Genomic DNA, 18,698 nt, shown 5'->3' on the forward strand with positions numbered 1-18,698 from the left:
CAACATTTGCCTGACAGGCTGCATGCCTTCCTGGGAAAAATCCTTCCCCAAAACTTAAGCAATCTCCTACCCCAAATGTAGGTAACAGGGCACTGTCATCTTAAGGATAAGAATTGGGTTATGGCAGGATGCATTCTTACCTGGAAGAAGTGCACCCAAACATCCAGAAACTCAGAAAGTAATCCCAGGAGTGATCAGAGAAAAGATGAACTGCCAGTCTTTGAAAATAACTTTGAAGCTAGACCCTGGCCTTTACTATATAATACCCCTAACAGCCAAAAGGCTGCATCTCTCTATTTCCCTGTAAGAGCACCCGCACTTTGTTAGAGTGTACCTCTGTCCTTCTGTTTGTCTGTTTTTATGCTTTTTGTCTACTTGTCTGCTGACTTACTTATTCAATAAAGCTCCACCAAGTTCTCTTTCTGTGGTGACTTGTCCAGAAATTCTTATTCAAGGACCCTAAGTGAAGAGTCCCCATATTTAAAGGGAAACTTCACTAACCATCACTTATATCTGGTGACACTATGTAGTGTCTCAGAGTTACAGGTAAGCAAATGTTAAGTTCCTTACATTTTATAAGCCTAACTTTCCTAGCTTCTATAACAAGAGGGCTGGTGGACTTGCCTCAGATGACTGCTACACTTGCAGAAGAAAAACAAGAAAAATGCATGCCAATGATTTACCACAAATGACATCTCCTTCTCAACAGATGTTCACAGCACACAGCCATCCTAACACATTTGTCAAGACCTCTGCAATGTCACAGCCAGCTGGCATGCTTTCACTCAATAGGGTCTCTATGGCTCTGTGTTATGGTTGTTTTTTTACATGATTTTTAAGCCATTACAATTTTATTTCCTATCTAAGGTTTGTGACCATCTTCCCATTTTTCTTTTCCTTTGCAGTTTTGGGGTTTGAGTTTAGGGCATCAGGCTTGCCAGGCAAGCCTGAATGAATCACATACCTAGTCCTTTTCGCTTTTGTTATTTTACTTGTTTTAGTTTTTATGCTTCAGATAGGGTGTCATGTTTTGGTCTGGGATAGACTCAGACCACAAGTCTCCTTCCAGTTCCTGTGTATTGGATAGCAAGTAGGGTAAATGCAACCACCATCCTTGGAATTTTTTGATGTGTTTGGGTTCTGGGGCTTGAGTTCAGGGCCAAGGTGCTGTCATTGTACGCTTTCACTCAAGGCTAGAGCACTACCTGCAGCTTTGCGGTGGTTAATTGGAGATCAGACTCTCATGAACTTTTCCTGCCTAGGATGGCTTTAAACCACCATCCTCAGATTTCAGCCTCCTGACTAGTTAAGATTACAGGTGTAAACCACCAATGCCTGGCTTGGGTTGTGGGTGGCTTGTGTGTGTGTGTGTGTGTGTGTGTGTGTGTGTGTGTGTGTGTATGTGTGTGTGTGTGTGTATTAGTCCTAGGGCTTGAACTCAGGACCCCAGGACTGTCCTTGGACACTTTTTGCTTAAGGCTAGCACTCTGCCACTTGAGCCACAGCACCACTTCCAGCTTTTTCTGTGTATATAGTACCAAAATATCCAGGACTCAAACCTGGGTTTTCATGCATGGTAAACAAGCACTCTACCAACTAGGCCACACTCCTGGCCCTGATTGGATTTTTTTTTTTACCTTTTTATTGTCAGAATAGAGGAGTTACAATTACATTCATCAGGTAGCAGATGCATTACTTCTCAAACACTGATAGCCCTTTTCATGGTTTTGTCCCTCTTTTTCTCCCCCCCAACCCTTCCCGATCGTCTTATTTTCCCCCTTCCCTTCCCTATTTCACATAAAAAATAAATGTATATATTAGGTAACAGTCAGATACAGTAAACACATGAGATTAACCTAAGGGGAAAAGAAAGAAAATAACTGCACATTGAGAACAACAATTACAAAGATAAACCTCTTGTTTCCGTATCCTAGAGTTCATTTTAGTCTCATCCTATAAGACCACACGTACATGGCTTTTGAGCTCTTATGATCCTCTGCTAGGAGAGTCATCAATGTGTACTATTACAAGTGAAGGAAACCATTGAGCCTATGTTTCTTTGGTCTGGCTTACTTCACTTAATATGAGTTTTTCCAAGTCTTTCCATTTCCATATGAATGGGGTGATATCATTCTTTCTGATGGCAGCATAGGATTCCATTGTGTATAAGTACCACATATTCTTGGTGCATTTATCTACTGAGGGGCATCTAAGTTGGTTCCATATCTTAGCTATGGTAAATAACACTGCAGTAAACATGGTTTTGCTAGTAAGTTTAGTATGCCCTTGTTTCTGGACATTTGGGTAAATACCAAGGAGTGGAACTGCTGGGCCATAGAGGAGCTCTATGTTTAGTCTTTTGAGGAACCTCTTGGATTGTTTTTTGAGAAAAGGTTTCACTAACTTTTTACCTGAATTATCCTCAAACTGTGATATTTCCCGTCCCTGTCTCTTGAATAGTTGGAATGACAGGTGTGAATGGCTGTGCTCAGCCTCGTAGGCAGGTTCTTACTCTCCAGTATTCCATCAGTTATACTTACCTGCTCCCACTGGTCAAATAGTTCCTAACAGCACAATCTTCCCTTCCTTAGTGTTTCTCTTCATGTAAAAATTTTAGTTGGGTTGGGCACCAGTGGCTCATGCCTGTAATCCTACTAAGGAAGCTGAGAATCACAGTTCAAAGCCAGCCCAGGCAGAAAAGTCCATAAGATTCTTACCTCCAATTAACCCCCAGAAAACAGGAAGTGGTGCTGTGGCTCAAAGTGGTATAACACTAGCCTTGAGCAAAAAACTCAGGGGCAGCTTCCAGGCCCTGAGTTCAAGCCCCCCAACCCCAAACATTTTTAAGTTGAGGCATAGTGGCTATTATTGCTCATATATGTATGGAATAACTTGATAGGTGAATATAATGGGTAATGGTTAAATCAGAGTAGAGTAGACCCTCGAAGTCAGCATGTCTAGGGTTCCCAGAGAGGACTACTGAGGGAAGTGTGTGCATGCCCAGGGTAGAGAGCTTGATGCTGCATCGTGGATGCTTGATTCAAGCATTGTCCAGCTTGAACTAAAGACATGCTGCTGTCCAACAAATCTCAAAATTTCACTTCCTCACTTGGACTAAATGCATTCATTTTTACCTCGTTTCCTGGATACTATGTGTATTAGCAGAGACACAGAAATGGCAGCAGGTCATGCAGGCATCTGTTGATCACAATTGATAATAATGTGAGACTGACTGAGAGCTTTTCCATATCAAGTGAGCTGTCTAATTCTTTCATAGAAATGAATAATAAATATTGGGGTTTTTTTTTGGTGCCTGCACTGGGCTTGAACTCAGGGCCTGAGCACTGTCCCTGTTCTTTTCCTACTCAAGGCTGACACTCTACCACTTGAACCATGCCTGCAGCTCAGCTTTTTGTTGGTTAATTGGAGATGGAGCCTTGTAGACTTTTCTGCCTAGACTGGCTTCAAACCTTTGATCCTCTAGATCTCAACCTTCTGAGCAGTTAGGACTACATGTGTGAGTCACTGGCAACTGTTTACTCTCTATCTCTATGAGATCAATATTGTATATATATATATTTTTTGGCCAATCCTGGGCTTGAGCTCAGGGTTCGAGCACTGTCCTTGGGCTTTCTCAAGGCTAGAGATCTACCACTTGAGCCTCAGCACCACTTTTGGTTTTTTTCTATGTATGTGGTACTGAGGAATAGAACCTGGGTCTTTGTGCATGCAAGGCAAGCACTCGACCACTAGGCCAAACTCCTGGCCCCAGTATTGTATCTTTTACATATGAGCAGACAAAACTGGTCAATGTCCCCTGATTAGGAGCACTGTACAGAAGTAGCTTAGAGGCGTTTGCTTATACAAATGTTCCCCAAATGGATGTATTTTGGTTTGCATTAATTAGAGCCACTGAATTTCCAGGGAGATGACAACCCACCATTCCCTGTAGAAAGGGAAAGAGGACTGAGGACTGAAGTTTCTCTGTGCCTGGCTTATTTCACTTAACATAATGACCACCAGTTTCATCCATGTTGTCACAAATGACTGGACTGCCTTCTTTTCATCACTGAATAATATTCTATGTCTGCATATATTACATTTGTATTATATATTCTTTTATCAGTGGACACTTAGGTTGGTTCCTTGACTTAGTTGTTGGGAATTGTGAGCCAGTGAACAGGGGGTGCAGATGTGTTTTTGAGATACTGATTTCAGTTTTACGTTGTTGTTGGCCATTTGTCTGTTTTCTCTTGGGAAATGTCTGGTTATGTCTCTTGGGAAATGTCTTTTTCTTTTGCCAGTCCTGGGCTTGAACTCAGGGCCTGAGCACTGTACTTGGGTTTTCTCAAGGCTAGAGCTCTACCACTTGAGCCACAGCATCACTTCCAGCTTTTTCTATGTAGGGGGTACTAAGGAATCAAACCTGGGTCTTCGGGCATGCTAGGCAAGCATTCTTACCACAAGGCCACACTCCCAGGCCTCATTTGCCCATTTTAAAATCTCTTTATTATGGTACTTTATTGTCAAGCCACTCAATTTGTCTTTTTAACTAAGACTAATTTTAGATCTGCTGGAGGGGCACCAGCGGCTCATGTTTGTAATCCTAGCTACTCAGGAGGATGAGATCTGAGGATCAAGGTTTGAAGCAAACCTAGGCAGGAAAGTCCATGAGATTCCCATCCCCAATTAATGACAATAAAACAAAAATTACAACAGAAATGAAATTGTGTTAGGTAAAAAAGCTAACCAACAGTGCCTAGACTCTGAGTTCATGTTCTATTGCTGGTATAAACAAACAAACAAACAAATAAACCTACTGAGGATTCTACAGCATGATTGCAGAAATAGTGAAGCCAGATTTCAATGGATCATCTCTGGGAAACTTCTTACTCACATTCTCCTGGTTTACTGGGCTAGGAGGTGGAAGGAACCCTGACAGTGGCTGCAACTGTGGAACCCCAGCTTGGGGGCTTATCCACAGAGGCAGAACTGGCAGACACGCCTGCTCTGATACCAGGATGGCTCCATTGCTTGCCCAGTTGCTCAATTTCAAAGCTAATTTGGCAAAGAACAAGACTTCATTTGGTCCATGAGGGCTCAGACTTTTCCCTTCATTTCTTTCAAAAGTTCACATTTTTAAAAGAATAGACGAAAGCATCTCATTTCCTCCATGTGTCATTCTGTCATCCCCAGCCAGGAAAATTTCACAGGAGGATAATTTAGGGAATTGCACACCATTCATTCATGCAACAGGTAGGTTGTCTTTCTCTTCCTTCCTTCCTTTTTTCCCTCCCTTTTTCCTCCCCTCAAAGACATACTAATTACCTTTCTAGTATAATGTATTTTAGTAAGTTAGATGTATATTTATTCCCTCCTTAAATATGACTTATTAGAGAATCTAATTCAATGAAAGAGTTCATTAGAGAAACAACTTTAAAATAGGTATACAAAGCCTTGATAACTTCCTTGGTTTGGTGGCACTAAGGTTTGAACTCATGTTCTCTTGCCATACTGGGCTAGTATGCAGGCATTTAATCACTTGATGCACGCCTCCAGCTCCTTTTGTTTTATTTATTTTTTCCAGAAAGGTCTTGAGTTTTTGCCTGTGATTATCCTTGGACTCTAATCCTCCTTACTTGTGCCTCTGGAGTAACTGGAATTACAGGTATGCCTCACCATGCCTGACTCTGATAACTTTCTGTTTCTGCATTTTCATCAATTCCTCTGTAAAATAAATTGGAAGCAGATTATCTCGGCGACCTTTCTCAGTTTTCATATTCTATGTATACTCTCAAGTCTTCCAATCTGTTAGCTACAGTTGTACTGTATATAGTGATGTTATTAACATACTTCTAATTGCCAAAATCCAGAATCATTTTTTTTTGACAAGAGGGTTTCATCATCATTGTTTCCTTTTAAGTATGTAAAAGTCAGGTACAAAAGTCTGGTGATCACAGGCAAGGGTATCATTGTAGTCTACTCTTCTTGTACTTCTTGAAGTATTTCTATCCCAAATGTTATTGGATAACATGTGATGATTATTGTCCAACACTAAGTGTGGTACGCATCTCAAAATTGCCCCTAGGATATAGGGCCACTTGGCTACTTAATTGTGTCAACATTTTAAAAATGCTTACAGATGATACACAACACAGGAACTTAATGAAATCTAAGATCTTCTTTTTGAGAGGAAGAAGCAATTACAACTCACAATTCAATTAGGAAGACATAATTAAAGGAACATAGTGAATGGAAAAGTTCACCATGAAAACAAAACAAAATAAAACAACCTCATGTAAAATGCAGTTGTGGCTAATTAGCTATAGTCTATGGGCTGGAACAAGTGCTTTGCTTAGGGCCAGACAATAAACTCCACAAGGGCAAGAGATCAACCATTATTTAGGAAGCCAGCCCTGAGAGTCACATGACTTCCAATATGCCCGTCTATTGTGGTGTGTCACGTTCTCTTCACATTCAATTTGCCTTCTGTGAAACATCATATGCTCCTGGCTTATTAGTAAAGATCAACTAGTACTTGACCCTGAAATAGAATCAGGACTAGTCCTGCAAACAAGCTGTCATTTCCCAAGGCATTGAGCACTAAGGAGAGTCATCTAGGCCAGAGGGTTTCAGCTGCCATCTGCTGACCCCAAGGTAACAGTTTACATGCTTGGATTGCAGACCTCGGTCTGCAACAGCACAAGCTCTGAAAACAGTGGGGATAAAACTCAGGAGTATTAGGTTCTGGTCTTCTAATTCTGCTACCACTATCTGTGAGACTTTACTTCCCTGGCCCTGATTTATCTTACCTGTAAAAGGTATGCTGAAGTCACCCTTCAAACATGCTTACAACAACAAGTCTCACAGATTAGGAGAGGGAAGAAGAACAAAATGGTGTCATTTTCAGGAAAATGGATGGAAGTGAAGCTCATCATCAGGTTGAGCCAAGTGAGTTGGACGGAGAAAGTGTTCACTCACACATCTGCAGTTTTGTGCTTTAAAATGACTGGCAGGAGCTGAGCTGTGATGGTGGCTCATGACTGTAATCCTAGCTACTCAGGAGACTGAGATCTGAGGATCTTGGTTTGGAGCTAGCTTGGGAAGAAAAGCTTGTGAGAACTCTTATCTCCAATTAACCACCAGAAAAAGGAAATAAAGAAAGGAAAAGAAAGAGAGAAGGAAGAAATAAGAAAGGAAGGGAGAAAGAAAAGAAGAAGGAAGGAAGGAAGGAAAGAAGGAAGGAAGGAAAAAAGTGAATGGTAGGAATGTAAAAGGGACACTGCTTGGGGTTGGGTAGCAGCAGGAGGGTGAAAGGAGAGCTTACAGGGTGGGGGTAAGGAGTGAGGAGGTGAATGTGGTCTAAGTATTCTATACAAATTTATAAAAATTCAACCATTTCATTCATTCATTCAATAATCAACCCATTTTCTCCAGTCAGCTTTGGAAATTCCTGACCCGGGGAAATTTTCTTCCCATTTTTCAGCAGAGCTTATACTTAGACTAGTCTGCAGATTTGGAGGTGGGGAAGGAGTGATAGAGGAGATGCATTTGAGGGGGACCCTCAGAATGGACAGAACATACTAAAATATCCTTGTCTAATCAGTACATGCCAATAAAAATAGAACAAAATTCCTGTTTTCATGGTTATGAGAGTCTATTGGCCAAGAGGAAATGAACAAAAGGCCTACCACATAGGGCTCTGTGGTAAGTGCTAAGAAGAAAATCAAATCCAGGGGATGAATGAGCCAGGAGGGGCTGCTGTGAGAGCCCAATGAAGAGAGGGAAGACAGAGCGAAGGTCCAGGGTCTCTGAGGTGAGGAACGGAGGGCCTCAGGGTGAGCAAGCTGAGTGTTGGTGGAACAGAACAGGGTGACTGGGCATGAGGCTAGAGGCTGAGGCAGAGGGGAGAGAGCCTGGGATGGTAGTGATGTATTTTGCACCATGATAAGGACCATATAAGAATCTTTCTCTGTTCTCTCTCCTTCTCTCTCTCCCCCTCTCTGGAGAGCACATGGATGTGTGGATTTGGGGATCCCTCGAGGCCGATGGCCTCCATAGGAGTGTGACAGGAGCACAGTCACAGGCTCCAGCTCCTCTTTCGGGTTCTTGGCCACCATCTCGGACTCTTCCTGTTTATCATTGAGTCTGTGTCCTGGGAGGGGAGTCTGACTGGGGATAGAGCCTGTGCAGAGTGAGGAAACAGAGTCCTGTTTCCTGGGGCCTGAGTATGGGACACCTGCTAGTGCTTTGTGCCTGAGAATGAGGTCGGGGTGGGGCCAGGCACCCAGTGCCTCCAGTCACAGGCCAGGTCCCTGGGGCACAGGGTGTGTTCTGCACCCAGCCCCCAGTCCCCTGGTTCCTGAAGATGTGTGGCACTCACTATTCAATAAAGACTGCAGAACAAAGATACTGCATCTTCATTTTAGAAGAGATCTTCCTTCTCATGGTTCAGGAATATTGATTCCCCCTGCCCCCCCCTCCATCTCCACTGGTGACAGCTTTCTGCACCCCTTACCTGAGCATCCTTTTAAACTATGACCCTCATTCTAGCAATGTCCTGTGGTCCTGATGCCCTCTGCTGGCCAGACTAGATATGAGCTCTGTTACAAACTCAAGGAAGTCCTCCCAGATCAAGAATTTCAAAAGCCAACTAGAGACAATGACTTTCCCCTTCTGGACTTCTGGAGAAGGCTGTAGATTTGAATGACCAACAACTACAAAGTGAATTGCCTTTTCAGGAAGGTGATTCCAAATAAGCAATCACAGAACTTTAATGCGGATGTAAATACAGCAGACACTAATATTTTCAACACCTTGTGAACATTTTGTGTATTTGTTTACTCTACATTAAATATTCTTTATTCAGTTACACAGACAAAAATCATGAGATCACTTAGAATCTTTAATAACTATTCATTCATTCATTCACTTATTTTTGTTCTTGTCTTGGGGCTTGATCTCAGGGCCTTGGTACCGTCCCTTAGCTTTTTTTTTTGGATGTGCTCAAGGCTGAGCAGACATTTGAGTCACTTTTCCATCTCCAGCTTTTTGGTAGTTGGTTGGAGGTAGGATTCTCATGGATTCTCCTGCCCAGGCTGGCTTAGAATCACAGTTCTCAGATCTCAGCCTCCTAAAAAGCTAGGCTATATGTTTATTGTAAAGCAATAATTATGTTATCAAATTATTTTTAGCTAATAAAGAAGAGAGATGTGGATTTCTAAGAGGTTCTGGGAAATTTAAATTCTCTAGAGGAAGTGGGCAGCAAAGGAAAGCTGAATTTCTGCTTGGTTAAGCACAGTGTAATTGAATTAGTTAAATTAGTATGCCAATTTAATTAAAAATTTAAAGTAAAAAACAAACATGTTAGCTAAAAGGGTACTTCTTTTTTCACAATCTTAATGCACTTTCAACAAACATTTTTCTAGCTTGAAATAGGATTTATTTTAGGAGTCCTTGATATGGTACACCAAGGAATAAAAGAAGATACTGGAGTGGTTTATAAGTCTCTCTATTCCAGAAGTTATAGAATTACTTATTTTAAAAGTTTTAGCTGGGTATGGTGACTCACACCTGTAATCCTAGCTACTCAGGAGGCTGAGATATGAGGATCATGGTTCAAAGCCAGGCTAGGCACTAAAAAGTCTGTGGGATTCTTATTTCCAATGAATCATCAGAAAATAGGAAGTGGTATTGTGGCTTAAGGGGTAGGGCAGTAGCCTTGAGCTGAAGAGCTCAGGGACAATGCTCAGGCCCAGTAGAAACCTACAACTAACAGACAAAAAATCACCCAACTAGAACTGGCTCAAGTGATAAAGTGTCAATACTAGGTGAAGAAGCCAAGTGAGAAAGGTGGTTCTGAGTTCAAGCCCACAGCACTAACACACACACACATATGAGAATGCTTGGCAGTCTCTCAAATGTTTGTTGATATGGTTTAAAAAGTGGTTGATGATAAGTTCATTAAAAACAAAATAGAAAACAGCCTAATGGGAAAATAATAAAATATTATGTAGTAGTGAAAAAAACCAGACTCCAATTAGGCTTTTTAATTTTAATATATTTTTTATTGTAATTAATAAAAGGGTTACATGATATTTGCCAGATAGAAGGTGCATTAATTCACATACATTGATACCCTTTCACATGTCTTGGTAGCCATTTCCCTCCCCCCCACACCCCCCACCCGTCTTGGTTTTCCCCCCTTCCCTATCAAATTTCAAATATCCAAATACAAATAAATTCAATATATCAGATAACAAAGTGAGATACTGTAACAATATGAGATACCCAAGGGACAGCAAAGAAGATGAGAGATAACATAGTACATTAAGGACAACAATCATTCGTTATATGGCTTTTGTTTCGATATCCTGGAGGTCCTTTCAATTAGCTTCACATTATATGGCCTTATGTATCAAGATTTTGCTCTATTGCAGATCTCTGCTAGTAGAGCCCAAGGTTTCTACTGATTATGAGGGAAGCCATTGAGCCTAAGTTCCTTTGAGTCTGGCTTACTTCACTTAATATGATTTTTCTAAGTCTTTCCATTTCCTAACAAATGGGGTGATGTCGTTTTTTCTGACAGCAGCATAGAATTCCATTGTGTACAAATACCACAACTTGTTGATCCACTCATCAACTGAGGGACATCTAGTTGGTTCCATATCTAGGTTGGTTCCAATTAGGTTCTATAAATAGATGCATCTTAGAAGCAGTATTGAGTGAAAGGAGCAAGGAGTATGTAGCACCTTACCATTTTTATAAAGAAAAGAAGAAACATCACCTATATGTACTTCATTATGTTTACTACATGATAAAGTATTTTAAAAGACAGGAAAGAGTGGCTATGAAACTTGAGACCATTGTAGCATAGTGGAGTGAAGGGGAGGTGAAGGAGTGGGTAGTATGGGATGGAGTTAGTTTGTTGAGTTGAGTCATGAATTCACATGTATTATTTGGTTTTATAACTTATATAATTACCTAAATCTCTCCCTCTCCCTCTCTCCCTCCCCCTCCCCCTCCCCATCCCTCTCTCCCTCCCCCTCTCCCTCCCTGTCCCTCTCTCCCTCCCCCTCCCCCTCCCCGTCCCTCTCTCCCTCTCTCCCTCTCTCCCTCTCTCTCTCTCTCTCTCTCTCTCTCTGTATTGGTACTGGGGCTTGAACTCAGGCCTGGGCATTGTCTCTCACCTGTCTGGCTCAAGGCTGGTGCTCTATCATTTGAGCTACAGCTCCACTTAGGTCTTTTTGCTAGTTAAATGAAGATAAGAGTCATACAGACTTTCCTGCTTGGGTTGGCTTTGAACCTTGATCCTCAGGTCTCAGATCTTCTGAATAGTTAGGATCACAGGCATAAGCCATGGGCATTTGGCTCAACAGTAGATTTAAAGCCATGATAAAAGAACAAGGGAAGAAGTTGAATGTTATTTTTATTTATTAAATTTGTACAAGCTTAAAGGGATATTTAAAAAGAAAGGTAAAATGATATCTTTTGCCCATTAAGGCCAGAAGTATATAGCCTTTTTAGTCAGCTCCTTTCTGGAACCTAGACATACTTGTATGTATGTACATCTATCTTACAAAGCCAGACAATGTTAAATTCTCTATACCTGTAACTCAAGTTTGGGCAAATGAAAAGCTTTAAAAAGTTGTGCTACAAAGCAATAGTTACCATGTTCTTTTCTATCTTCCAGGCAAGTTGTTTCCTCCGTCCTCTGGAAAGCACTTCCTCTGAGACCGGGAAGGTGAGCATCCAGCTTCCACCGCAGGACCCACTCAAGTGCGTCCTCAAGTTCCTCGAGTTCCGCCCCTCAACTTCCTGCTTCTTAGGGCTATTTGTCCAACAATAAACTTGAACTTAAACGTCCTCTTCCACTCAGGTTTTACTTTCAGGAGAACCCATGTAAGACAGCCAGTTGTTGAAGTGGCTCTGGAAAGCTCTCCCTCCAGGTGTCCCCAGCCCCTCAGGAAGCAGCAAGGCTTCCACAGAAGTAGACATGGAGTATGATAATTGTGGCAAAATTGTTAAGACTCTGGCCAGGTATCAGTGGCTTACATTTGTGATCCTAGCTATTCCGAAGGCTGAGATTTGAGGATTCTTGTTTGAAGCCAGCTTGGGCAGAAAAGTCTGTGAGACTGTCATTACCAAATAACCGGCCAAAAGCCAAAAGCAGAACAGTGGCTCAAGTGGTAGAGCACCAGCCTTAAGCAAAAAAGCTGAAGAACAGCACCCAGGCCCTGAGTTCAAGCCGCAGTATGGACCCCCCACCCCACATTCAAATTTCTATTTTCTAAGATTCTCTTCTGAGCAAAGGTGAGCCTGTAATCGGCGTAGCTTGTAACACTTGGGCACAAAAATATGGAGACTGAAGGCACAGCCTCAACCTGTCTCCCATGCCTACTACAGCCCTGGTGTGTGACACAAGTAGAGTACTGAGATCTTGGGCAGGGGTGTTTGGGAGGACAAGCAGAAGTATTTTGGATGCCAGATTTTTTGAGTCATCTTGATGGAGAGAAGTGGCCCCTCTCTCTTGCTACAGGAGAGAGAACTCTGCCTGCTTAGTTTCCTGCACAAATCTCATCAAAGACAAGCACCTTGCAATGCAATGCTGTGCTCCTCATGATTTCCCCATACTCTTGACTTCCACTGCTTTGGAGCTGGTATCTTATGTCAGCTCTCCACCCCGGTTTCTCTGGTCTGTCTGTCTGTCTGTCTCATACACATCCCACATCAGCAGTGTCCAAATTCACAAATTCTACCAATGACAGACAGAAAATATTTGGGAAAAAATCATGTTGGACCATATTTAAATTCTCTTGTCATTATCCTTCCTCCCACTCAAATACAGTGTAACAAGTAGCTACTGAGCTACAGTAGCTACAGTGTGTTCGATATTAAAAGTCATTGAGAAATGGTTTATGGTATGTGGGCGGATGTGTTAGGCTATATGCAAATACAATGCTAATTAGTATTGCTTTAACACACATGAAAGGCTTCATTACTTCAGTGCATGCAGTTCTTTATACATGAGTCTTGTGCACCCCTGTGTTACTCTAGTTTTGGTATGTGGCTGCTACAATGACCATCACCACACTATTTTGTGCTGGTACTGGAGCTTGAACTCAAGGCCTGGATGCTGTCCCTGAGCTTCCTCCTCTCCCTTGCTCAAGGCTAGAGCTTTCCCACATGAACCACAGTTCTACTTCCAACTTTCCCTTTTCCTTTTTCCTTTTTAGTTTATTGGCGATAACAGTTTCATGGACTTTTCTGTCTGGGTTGGCTTCTATCTGCAATCCTTAGATCTCAGCCCCATGATTAGTTAGGATTTCAGGCATAGCCTCCCAGCTCCTGGGCACCACAGTATTCTGGATATTTACAAGCTTTGATGACCATGTGGGTCTTGCAGCTACTTCCCATGGACACAGAGAGAGGATTGTATTTTGTGGCTGAGCTTTCTATTGGCTGATGGGTAATATTGTGTGGTGAACAGCTTGGATTCCGGGCAGAAACAGGAGTAGGTCATCTCATTCAGTATAGTCACGACCCCTTCCTGGTTTCTACTCCTTCTAAAATCTTTGATTTTGCTAGATATGATGCTCTGATTCATTGTTTTAAAGAACTCAAAGCTACCATTCCCTTTGAACTCCCCATGACATTAGATCAGAGGTAAAGAAAAATGAGGACTGGGTGCCATGGCTCATGCTTATCATCCCAGCTATGGCTATAGGCGAGGCAGAAACAGAGGATTATAGTCTGTGAGTGGCGCAAGGAGACACATTTGAGGTACATTTAATAAGATCCCAGCAAGATCAGGTCTAAGAAATGTGGAACACTAGCTAGCTCTGTAATGAATTTTTTAATGTTGGCTTTTCCATCATTCTTTCATTCCCTTTTGTAGGTCTCTGAGATCACTTCCCAAATAAAGTACCTGCACAGGAGACTTTGCCTCATGTTTTGCATTTATGAGATCTCAGGGAATTTGTAACACATGTTAATTCACAGCTATGATCATTAGGTCATAAGCTAGGCATATGAGGGAGAGAATGAGAGAGAGACAGAAGAAAAATTGACTCAGACACACAGAATAGGAAAAATAAAGGGGCTGGGATAACATGCATTTAATGGAATTGCCAGAAGTTTTGAATGGAGGAAGCCAGAATTAGAAGATAATATTAGAGAATTTCTCCAAATTGGTAAAAGGCAAGGACTCTTACTTGGAGAGAAAACATGCAAGAGGAAGAATAATAAACCCATAGCTAGACACAAAGAAGCAACTGCCCCACAACAAAGATCACAGGAAGATTCCACAAGCAGACACAGAACACCTGGACCCTTCCCAGAAGAAAGTCAAACGCTGGTAGCTTCACAGCACGGACAGAAGCCTAGAGATGGTTGGAAGCTGTTTGCAAAGGGCTGAAAGAGAAGTCAATGTTAACTTCTAATTATACACAGGAAAAACTGCTGTGCAAAAATGGAAAGGAAATAAGAACGTCTTTGAGAAAACACCCTGGAGGGCAATGGGGGTGTGATTTAAGTGTGGTCAAGTGCCAGTCTGCTCAGCAAGTGTGAGGCTCTGAGTCCAGACTCCAGTAGGGTCATGAAAAAGAAAAGACTTAGATAGTGCTGGAGAATATTTACCAGCAATAATATTGGTGAGGTTATGTTGCTGATATTGTCCACAAAGAAGGAAATTACCCAGAAGGAAGATGGAAAGACATTCAAGAAGGAACGGAGAGTAATGGCTACAAAATCACAAGAGGGTCTAGTTTGCAAGGTAATAAACTGCAGTATGTCATGTGAGATAGATCGGTGGGTAGGGACTGAAAAGTCCTTTGTTTGGGGGAAGCCAGCTATGACAAATGATAATTTCCAGGTGCCTCTCTGTGCTCTAAGCTTAAAAGTAATTGCTAGAATTTGAAAATAGAGCATGAGTGAACTCAGCTCAGTGGTAGAGCATTTGCCTAGAATGCCCAAGGCCCTAGATCTCTGTAGTCTTTCAGTAACACACACACACACACACACACACACACACACACACACACACAAATACATTGTATAACTTTGAGAACAGTAGCACAATACTGTGGAAAATTTTCTCCCATCAATCTAAGAGAAGTAGAAAAGAGAAAGATACATTAAAAAGCACCAAATTATATAGCAGAAATAGGTTCACTTAGGTACTTATGTATATTTTAAATGGGGAGTAGATTTACAAATTACAAGATGGATGTCACCACTGGTAATGGCACACACCTGCAATCCTAGCTATTGGCAGCCTGAGATCCAAGAATGGAGATTTGAAGCCAGAAGGACAGGAAAGTCTTATCTAATTTATTAGCAAAAAGATGGAAGTGGATGTGTGGCTCAAGTGGTAGAGTGCTAGTCTTGAATGAGAAAGCTAAGGGATAGTGTCCATCCCCTGAGTTCAAGCCCCAGTGCCAACACACACACACACACACACACACACACACACACACACACACACAATTAACAAATTCAGCATCATAATAAGTGATTTTAATAACATCATCCCCATAATCCACTGCTCATAGAGATGGGTATTAAAAAGGATATAGAATATTTGGTCTCAAAATTCATAAGCTGACCTAAAAAGTCAGCTAGAGTACCCTGCACTTACAATTAGAAGATACATATTATTTTCAACACCATACAACATTTATGAATCAGCCCAAAGCAAGTCTGTATCTATTTCAAAGAATCTGTATGAAACAGCCTAGTTTTCTGGCCACAGTACAACTAAATTATAAATCAATACCACAAAGATCTCTTTAAAAAGTTCTCATGCACTTAAAACTTAAAAAAAACACACTTGTAAATGGATTCATGAGCCAAGAAGTACTTCTAATGTAAATTAAGAGCTTTAAATTTTATTGATAGTGAAAGTATCAGACAAAAACATGTAGAAAATTTATATAAAATAAGAAAGACTGAAAAATTAATCAACAAAATGTTCAGCTTGAGAAGTTCCAGAAAAGAGAAAATAATAGAGCAGCAGCAATTACTAAAATTGGAAGCAATATGGCAATAGAAGCAGGAAGGTTCAAAGGAAGGTTGCTGGGCTGGGGAGACAGTTCAGTGGTACAAAGTGTTTAGCTATCATGTGTGAGGTTCTGGGTTCAATCACCAGCCCTGAATAAAGAAAAAGCTGCTCTTCAAGAGACAAACAGAAAGAAACTCGAGGCATAATGAATCAAGACAAAAAGTTTGAAAAGACACATCTAAACAATAAGAGACAAAGAAAAACAAATTTCAGGCATAGTGAACTCATAATTTTTTTTTCCAAAACCACATCTAGCTGGGTGCTGGTGGCTCATATCTATAATCCTAGCTACTCAGGAGCTAAGATCTAAGGATATCAGATTTTAGCCAGCCTAGGTAGCAAAGTTTGTGAGACTTACCTCCAATTAGGCACACACACACACACACACACACACACACACACACACACACACGCCACAAGTGGAGCTGTGGCTCAAGTAGTAAGAACATGAGCCTTGAGCAAAGATGCTGAGGCAAAGTGCCCAGGCCCTGAGTTCAAGCCCCAGGAAAGTCTGTGAGACTCTTACCTCTAATTAAGCACACACACACACACACACACACACACACACACACACACACACACACACCCCTAAACAACATTAGAAACAAAAAGTGGCTAAAATTATTTCAATCAATGCAAAAGTACTATAATTAGAGGTTGGAAAGGGTGGCTAGGAGGAGGGATGAGGAAGGTTGGATAATGGGTACACAAACAGATTCAGAATGGATAAATTCTAGGATCTGTACCACAGTGGGGGTAGCTACAGTACACAGTGACCTACTGCATATTTCATGAAGATGTAGAACAGAAAAATCTCGCAAACACCAAGATAAGATAAGACAGGGCAATACTAGTTACCCTGGTTTTATCAGTGCAAGATCTCTGCAGGAGTTGAAGTATCACCCTGCACTCCCACTAAGGTGTCTGATTAGCACAGGTTAATAGCAATATTAATTTTGTTTTTGGAGCGTGAACTGCAGACCTGGGCTCTTTTCCTGAGCTTTTTTTTGCTCAAGGTGTGCACTTTACCACTTGAGCTACAGCTCCACTTCCATTTTTTTTTAAATGATTAATCAAAAATAAGCGTCTCACAGAGTTTTCTGTCCAGGTTGGCTTCGAACTTCAGTCTTCAGATCTCAGCCTCCTGAATAGCTAGGATTATAGGGGCCTGTCTGGAAAGGGAAATTTTTAATAAAAGGAAATATATATATATATATATTTTTTTTTTGCCAGTCCTGGGCTTGAGCTCAGGGTCTGAGCACTGTCCTTGGACTTTCTCAAGGCTAGAGCTCTACCACTTGAGCCTCAGCACCACTTTTGGCCTTTTTGTATGTATGTGGTACTGAGGAATTGAACCTGGGTCTTCGTGCATGCTAGGCAAGCACTCTTCCACTCAGCCCCTAAAAGGAAATACTTTTAATAATTGATGCCAGTTGTGGTCATATGGAGATGCACACTCAGACTCCCCTTCAAGGATCCGTTGACTCTTGTGTTGGCAGATCTGTGAACAGGCACATCTGTGGGTGGTGGGCAACTTAAGTACTTGCTTCACCTGTTCAGACCCCCTGATCTAGACCACACAGAGCCCCATTCAATGGCAGGCCCAGGAAGGACACAGAGAGCTTCTCACTCATTCAGCATTGTCCAGGACAATTCCCACCATATAAACATCCAATTCCAGCTTCTTTAAGAGAAAACTCCCTAATTGGTGAGTCTGTGATTTCTGTTCTCTCCCTGTAGACAGTTTCAGTCTACCAAAGTGGCATCACTGAATTGGTTGTGATAATGAATGCAAAATAGCACAGTGCCATGTGTTTTTTCCCTTATACCTGCATGCCAGTTGTAAATACAGGCAAAGGCTTTTGAGACTAGTTGTGTATAATTGGAAAGTGATGCGTTTTGAGAATTTATTAACCTCATCTTCATTATAACTTATACTTGTAGGTTCTGATAACATATTTTTGTTTTTGTGGGGCTTGAACTCAGGCATTGTCTCTGAGCTTCTTTTGCTCAAGGCTAGTGCTCTACCACTTCAGCTATAGCTCCACTTTTTTGGCAGTTTAGTGAAAGTAAGAATCTTACAGGCTTTCCTCCCCAGGCTGGATTTGAACTGTGATCATCAGATCTTAGCCTCCTGAGTAGCTAGGATTACAAGTGTGAGTTTGGCTTATATAATCTAGTATGTGTGTGTGTGTGTGTGTGTGTGTGTACATGCTAATACTGGGGCTTGAACTCAAATCTTGGGTGCTATCTCTTAGCCTTTTCACCAAAGACTGGTGCTCTACCACTTGAACTACAGCTCCTCTTCCAGCTTTTTTGGCTAGTTGATTAGACATCAATGTCTCATGGACTTTCCTGCCGAGGCTGGCTTCTACCTGAGATCCTCAGATCTCAGCCTCCTGAGGGGGGAGAGTCACAGGTGTGAACCACTCATGACCCCACTCTGATCTTAATAATAACTATGTTTAACACCTGGCTCACTCAAGTCCTACAAGTCTACAGCTGATGCTTGTGAACTTGTGGGTGCAGGTTCCTGACCTTGATTCCACCCTCTTCAGAGCTCCCCTGGCGTTGGCTGTGGTTTTGTTGGACAAGGTTCATGGTCCAGCCTCTCTTTCTGTCTAACTCTCTGTGCCTG

General features: G+C 41.7%; 1 long non-coding RNA gene across 1 annotated transcript in view; it reads left to right on the top strand.

Annotated features, from left to right (window-relative positions):
* Positions 1–11,834, top strand: part of LOC150057015 (uncharacterized) — a 28,884-nt gene extending 17,050 nt beyond the window's left edge. Inside the window, exons 2-3 of the long non-coding RNA XR_016537027.1 lie at positions 5,588–5,668; positions 11,693–11,834. This is a non-coding gene — a long non-coding RNA (uncharacterized LOC150057015). The remainder of the gene's footprint in view (positions 1–5,587; positions 5,669–11,692) is intronic.
* The last annotated feature ends 6,864 nt before the right edge of the window (positions 11,835–18,698 follow it).

The sequence above is a fragment of the Megascapheus bottae genome, chromosome 11 (assembly GCF_031878675.1).
Source record: "Megascapheus bottae isolate mThoBot1 chromosome 11, mThoBot2.hap1, whole genome shotgun sequence".
Taxonomy (NCBI): Eukaryota; Metazoa; Chordata; class Mammalia; order Rodentia; family Geomyidae; genus Megascapheus; species Megascapheus bottae.